The sequence below is a fragment of the Salmo trutta genome, unplaced genomic scaffold, assembly GCF_901001165.1.
Source record: "Salmo trutta unplaced genomic scaffold, fSalTru1.1, whole genome shotgun sequence".
In the NCBI taxonomy this organism is placed as follows: Eukaryota; Metazoa; Chordata; class Actinopteri; order Salmoniformes; family Salmonidae; genus Salmo; species Salmo trutta.
Window position 1 is genome coordinate 166,724 of NW_021822469.1, and position 6,173 is coordinate 172,896.

The 6,173-nt window shown below is 45.1% G+C and overlaps 1 protein-coding gene across 1 annotated transcript in view; it reads left to right on the forward strand.

Moving 5' to 3' along the window:
- Positions 1 to 6,173, forward strand: part of homer2 (homer scaffold protein 2) — a gene marked incomplete in the record, with an annotated part of 92,757 nt that overhangs the window by 66,292 nt on the left and 20,292 nt on the right.

Sequence of the window (6,173 nt, forward strand, 5' to 3'; positions counted from 1 at the left end):
TGCTAGAGGCGGTTTGTTTGATGGCTTTCATGGGTTCTTCAGTCCCTTTAATCTAGCATGATATCTAAAATGATATTGTATTATGGACACTTACATGTAAACAGTACTTATGCACTCAGCGATGAAGAAATAGCAATGGAACATCAGTCATCATAACAAGAACTAGCACTGCCTGGTCTTCAATTTCCTGTTACCCTACCTGCATGCTGAGCACGGACGGCCCCTGGCTAACCCCTGTTCAACACGGATGCTGGCAACCAATGACAGGATCCTGGAACTCGTCATGGCTCTGGTTCCTTCGTCAGCGTTTGAGGGCCAGGTCTGAGCTATGGGCCGCCCACTCCTGCATCGGCACGGATTCTCAAATCAGTCACGGCTCAAATCGGTCACGGCTCAAATCGGTCACGGATCAAATCGGTCACGGATCAAATCGGTCACGGATCAAATCGGTCACGGATCAAATTGGTCACGGATCAAATCGGTTACGGATCATAAGCCATAATCCTCTACTGCTTACGATGTTACACTCGATTGGAATTCTGAGTGTGGAGCCTACATTAGTTCCATCAGTATTGGAATTCTGAGTGTGGAGCCTACATTAGTTCCATCAGTATTGGAATTCTGAGTGTGGAGCCTACATTAGTTCCATCAGTATTGGAATTCTGAGTGTGGAGCCTACATTAGCTCCATCAGTATTGGAATTCTGAGTGTGGAGCCTACATTAGCTCCATCAGTATTGGAATTCTGAGTGTGGAGCCTACATTAGTTCCATCAGTATTGGAATTCTGAGTGTGGAGCCTACATTAGTTCCATCAGTATAGGAATTCTGAGTGTGGAGCCTACATTAGATCCATCAGTATTGGAATTCTGAGTGTGGAGCCTACATTAGTTCCATCAGTATTGGAATTCTGAGTGTGGAGCCTACATTAGTTCCATCAGTATTGGAATTCTGAGTGTGGAGCCTACATTAGCTCCATCAGTATTGGAATTCTGAGTGTGGAACCTACATTAGCTTCGCGGTTATTGGGAATTTATGAGTTGTGGAGCCTACATAGTTCTCAGTATTGGAATTTGAGTGTGGAGCCTACATTAGTCCATCAGTATTGGAATTCGAGTGTGGAGCCTACATTAGTTCCATCGGTTTCTTGGAACTCTTGAGTGTGGAGCCTACATAGCGCCCATCAGTATTGGAATTCTGAGTGTGGAGCCTACATTGTTCATCAGTATTGGAATCTGAGTGTTGGAGCCACTTAGTCCGTCAGTATTGGAATTCTGAGTGTGGAGCCTAATTAGTTCCGGTCAGTATTGGAATTCTGAGTGTGGAGCCTACATTAGTTCCGTCAGTATTGGAATTCTGAGTGTGGAGCCTACATTAGTTCCATCAGTATTGGAATTCTGAGTGTGGAGCCTACATTAGTTCCATCAGTATTGGAATTCTGAGTGTGGAGCCTACATTAGTTCAATCAGTATTGGAAATTCTGAGTGTGGAGCCTACATTAGTTCCATCAGTACTTGGAATTTGAGTGTGGAGCCTACATTAGTTCCATCAGTATTGGAATTCTGAGTGTGGAGCCTACATTAGTTCCGTCAGTATTGGAATTCTGAGTGTGGAGCCTACATTAGTTCCATCAGTATTGGAATTCTGAGTGTGGAGCCTACATTAGCTCCATCAGTATTGGAATTCTGAGTGTGGAGCCTACATTAGCTCCATCAGTATTGGAATTCTGAGTGTGGAGCCTACATTAGTTCCATCAGTATTGGAATTCTGAGTGTGGAGCCTACATTAGTTCCATCAGTATTGGAATTCTGAGTGTGGAGCCTACATTAGTTCCGTCAGTATTGGAATTCTGAGTGTGGAGTCTACATTAGTTCCGTCAGTATTGCTAACATGATCATGATTGTGTCAGCCCAACGTTCCAGTAGCTATGTTGCTTCTGTTCTGCATCGCATCTGATACAGTATATAACACCGACGCTGCATTTATTTTGCAGGTGGCTGGCTGGGCTCATAGGTCAAATATTCTCATGTACCAAGATGACAGCTCATCTTGCTCAGCAAGGCCACACGTCAGAGCAGCTACAGTATATTGCAGGTGGTTGACTGTGTTCATAGGTAGAATATCCTGATGATCCATCCGGCCGTGTGTCACTATGGCAGGTCGGTTCATACTAGTATATTTCCCATGTTCCAAGAGTGTCATATGGCTGCATTAGCTCACACTACACATAGTATTCACACACTGGCTAGTAGTCAGTCCTGTATGGTAGAATGACCTGGTCTATTGAGAGTCTTAAACAAGGCATTCTGACTTCACATAGTTAATTGCCTGGCTTGGGGGATTTGATAGAGCATATCGTCCTCACTGCCTGTAGTTATATTATCATCTTCATATGACGCTTGGTTCTGGCAGTGGGCTACCCTGAAGGATCAGAGTCCTAACGCTTGGTTCTGGCAGTGAGCTACCCTGAAGGATCAGAGCCCTAACGCTTGGTTCTGGCAGTGAGCTACCCTGAAGGATCAGAGCCCTAACGCTTGGTTCTGGCAGTGAGCTACCCTGAAGGATCAGAGCCCTAACGCTTGGTTCTGGCAGTGAGCTACCCTGAAGGATCAGAGCCCTAACGCCTAACGCTAGGTTTTGGTAGTGAGCTACCCTGAAGGAGTAGAGTCCTAACGCCTAACACTTGGTTTTGGCAGTGAGCTACCCTGAAGGAGTAGAGCCCTAACACCTAACACTTGGTTCTGGTAGTGAGCTACCCTGAAGGATCAGAGTCCTAACACTTGGTTCTGGCAGTGAGCTACCCTGAAGGAGTAGAGTCCTAACGCCTAACACTTGGTTCTGGCAGTGAGCTACCCTGAAGGATCAGAGCCCTAACGCTTGGTTCTGGCAGTGAGCTACCCTGAAGGATCAGAGCCCTAACACTTGGTTCTGGCAGTGAGCTACCCTGAAGGAGCAGAGTCCTAACACTTGGTTCTGGTAGTGAGCTACCCTGAAGGAGCAGAGTCCTAACACTTGGTTCTGGTAGTGAGCTACCCTGAAGGAGCAGAGCCCTAACGCTTGGTTTTGGCAGTGAGCTATCCTGAAGGATCAGAGCCCTAACACTTGGTTCTGGTAGTGAGCTACCCTGAAGGATCAGAGCCCTAACGCCTAACACTTGGTTCTGGCAGTGAGCTACCCTGAAGGAGCAGAGTCCTAACACTTGGTTCTGGCAGTGAGCTACCCTGAAGGATCAGAGCCCTAACGCCTAACACTTGGTTCTGGTAGTGAGCTACCCTGAAGGATCAGAGCCCTAACGCCTAACACTTGGTTCTGGCAGTGAGCTACCCTGAAGGAGTAGAGCCCTAACACCTAACACTTGGTTTTGGCAGTGAGCTACCCTGAAGGATCAGAGCCCTAACAGTTGGTTTTGGCAGTGAGCTACCCTGAAGGATCAGAGCCCTAACGCTTGGTTCTGGCAGTGAGCTATCCTGAAGGATCAGAGCCCTAACGCTTGGTTCTGGCAGTGAGCTACCCTAAAGGATCAGAGCCCTAACAGTTGGTTTTGGCAGTGAGCTACCCTGAAGGATCAGAGCCCTAACGCTTGGTTCTGGCAGTGAGCTACCCTGAAGGATCAGAGCCCTAACTCCTAACACTTGGTTCTGGCAGTGAACCACTGAAGGATCAGAGCCCTAATGCTTGGTTTTGGCAGTGAGCTACCCTGAAGGATCAGAGCCCTAACTCCTAGACATGCATTGTAATCTTTTCTAATGAATGGCTAAACGTACAGGTGGTGTTTTCTTTCTGAAGTAAGTATGTAGCCAGAAAGGCTCATAGGGCAGGAGCCCATCTCCTGTTTCTGTAGCATGACGCAGCTTGATGTACCAGTACACCCCCTAGACAGAACGCTAGTCTATCGCAGGGCTTTACCTTCAATCTATCTTCTTAATGCCGAGTGCCAAGCAGAGACGCATCAGGTCCCATTTTTACAATCTTTGGTACGACTCGGCCGGGGATGGAACTCCTAACCTTCCAATCTCAGGACGGACACTAAAACCACAAAGGCCACTGAGTAGTGCACTATAAAAGGAATAGGTTGCCATTTGGAATGCGTCCCATGTCTTTATGAGAAGAATGCTCTTCATATTCAAGAGGAGAGATCTGTAATTACAATACTGTGATCAAATAGAACTGTGATTCAATAGAACTGTGACTCAATAGAACTGTAATCAAATAGAACTGTGATTCAATAGAACTGTGATGAAACAGAACTGTGATCAAACAGAACTGTGATTCAAATAGTTTCCATTGTTGAAAATGTAACTCTCCACTCTAGTCTATTCTCTAGGAGAGAATACCTTTTAATAACAGTGAGGATCATAGCAACCATTTAACACGATATACATGATACTCATCATAGTTCTAAATAGAACACTAATGGACCTGTTATTAATACAGAACCATGTGGAATATAATGGACCTGTTATTAATACAGAACCATGCGGAATATAATGGACCTGTTATTAATACAGAACCATGCGGAATATAATGGACCTGTTATTAATACAGAACCATGCGGAATATAATGGACCTGTTATTAATACAGAACCATGCGGAATATAATGGGCCTGTTATTAATACAGAACCATGCGGAATATAATGGACCTGTTATTAATACAGAACCATGCGGAATATAATGGACCTGTTATTAATACAGAACCATGCGGAATATAATGGGCCTGTTATTAATACAGAACCATGCGGAATATAATGGACCTGTTATTAATACAGAACCATGCGGAATATAATGGACCTGTTATTAATACAGAACCATGCGGAATATAATGGACCTGTTATTAATGCAGAACCATGCAGAATATAATGGACCTGTTATTAATACAGAACCATGCGGAATATAATGGACCTGTTATTAATACAGAACCATGCGGAATATAATGGACTTGTTATTAATACAGAACCATGCGGAATATAATGGACCTGTTATTAATACAGAACCATGCGGAATATAATGGACCTGTTATTAATACAGAACCATGCGGAATATAATGGACCTGTTATTAATACAGAACATATACATACAAATAAATACATAAATACAGAGAGAGAGAGAGAGAGTGTGTGTCACTCACAGTTCCAGCTTATTGGCTTAGGCTTCAGGACCTGTAGTTTCTCTGTGATGCTCTCACACTCTGCCATGAGTTGAGGGGTTAGTGTTTAGGGTGTAGGGGTTAGGGTTCAGTACCTGTAGTTTCTCTGTGATGCTCTCACACTCTGCCATGAGTTGAGGGGTTAGGGTTTAGGGTGTAGGGGTTAGGGTTCAGTACCTGTAGTTTCTCTGTGATGCTCTCACACTCTGCCATGAGTTGAGGGGTTAGTGTTTAGGGGTTAGGGTTCAGTACCTGTAGTTTCTCTGTGATGCTCTCACACTCTGCCATGAGTTGAGGGGTTAGTATTTAGGGTGTAGGGGTTAGGGTTCAGTACCTGTAGTTTCTCTGTGATGCTCTCACACTCTGCCATGAGTTGAGGGGTTAGTGTTTAGGGTGTAGGGGTTAGGGTTCAGTACCTGTAGTTTCTCTGTGATGCTCTCACACTCTGCCATCAGTTGAGGGATGATCTCTGCTTGCTTCCTCAGGTTCTCCAGTTCCTGGAAGGAACACACATCACATATTAATATCCTCATCAGTCCTACTGTACCTCAGTCCTCATCAGTCCTACTGTACATCAGTCCTCATCAGACCTACTGTACCTCAGTCCTCATCAGACCTACTGTACCTCAGTCCTCATCAGACCTACTGTACCTCAGTCCTCATCAGACCTACTGTACCTCAGTCCTCATCAGACCTACTGTACCTCAGTCCTCATCAGACCTACTGTACCTCAGTCCTCATCAGACCTACTGTTCCTCAGACCTACTGTACCTCAGTCCTCATCAGACCTACTGTACCTCAGTCCTACTGTACCTCAGTCCTCATCAGACCTACTGTACCTCAGTCCTACTGTACCTCAGTCCTCATCAGTCCTACTGTACCCCCAACCCCTCCACCCCTTCTAAACTAGCCGTGAAGATTACAGACACTGTCACGATGCTTCTAAACTAGCCGTGAAGATTACAGACTATCATGATGCTTCTCAGAGTAATCATGATGTCATCTCCTGTCTTTACAGGACTACACCACCC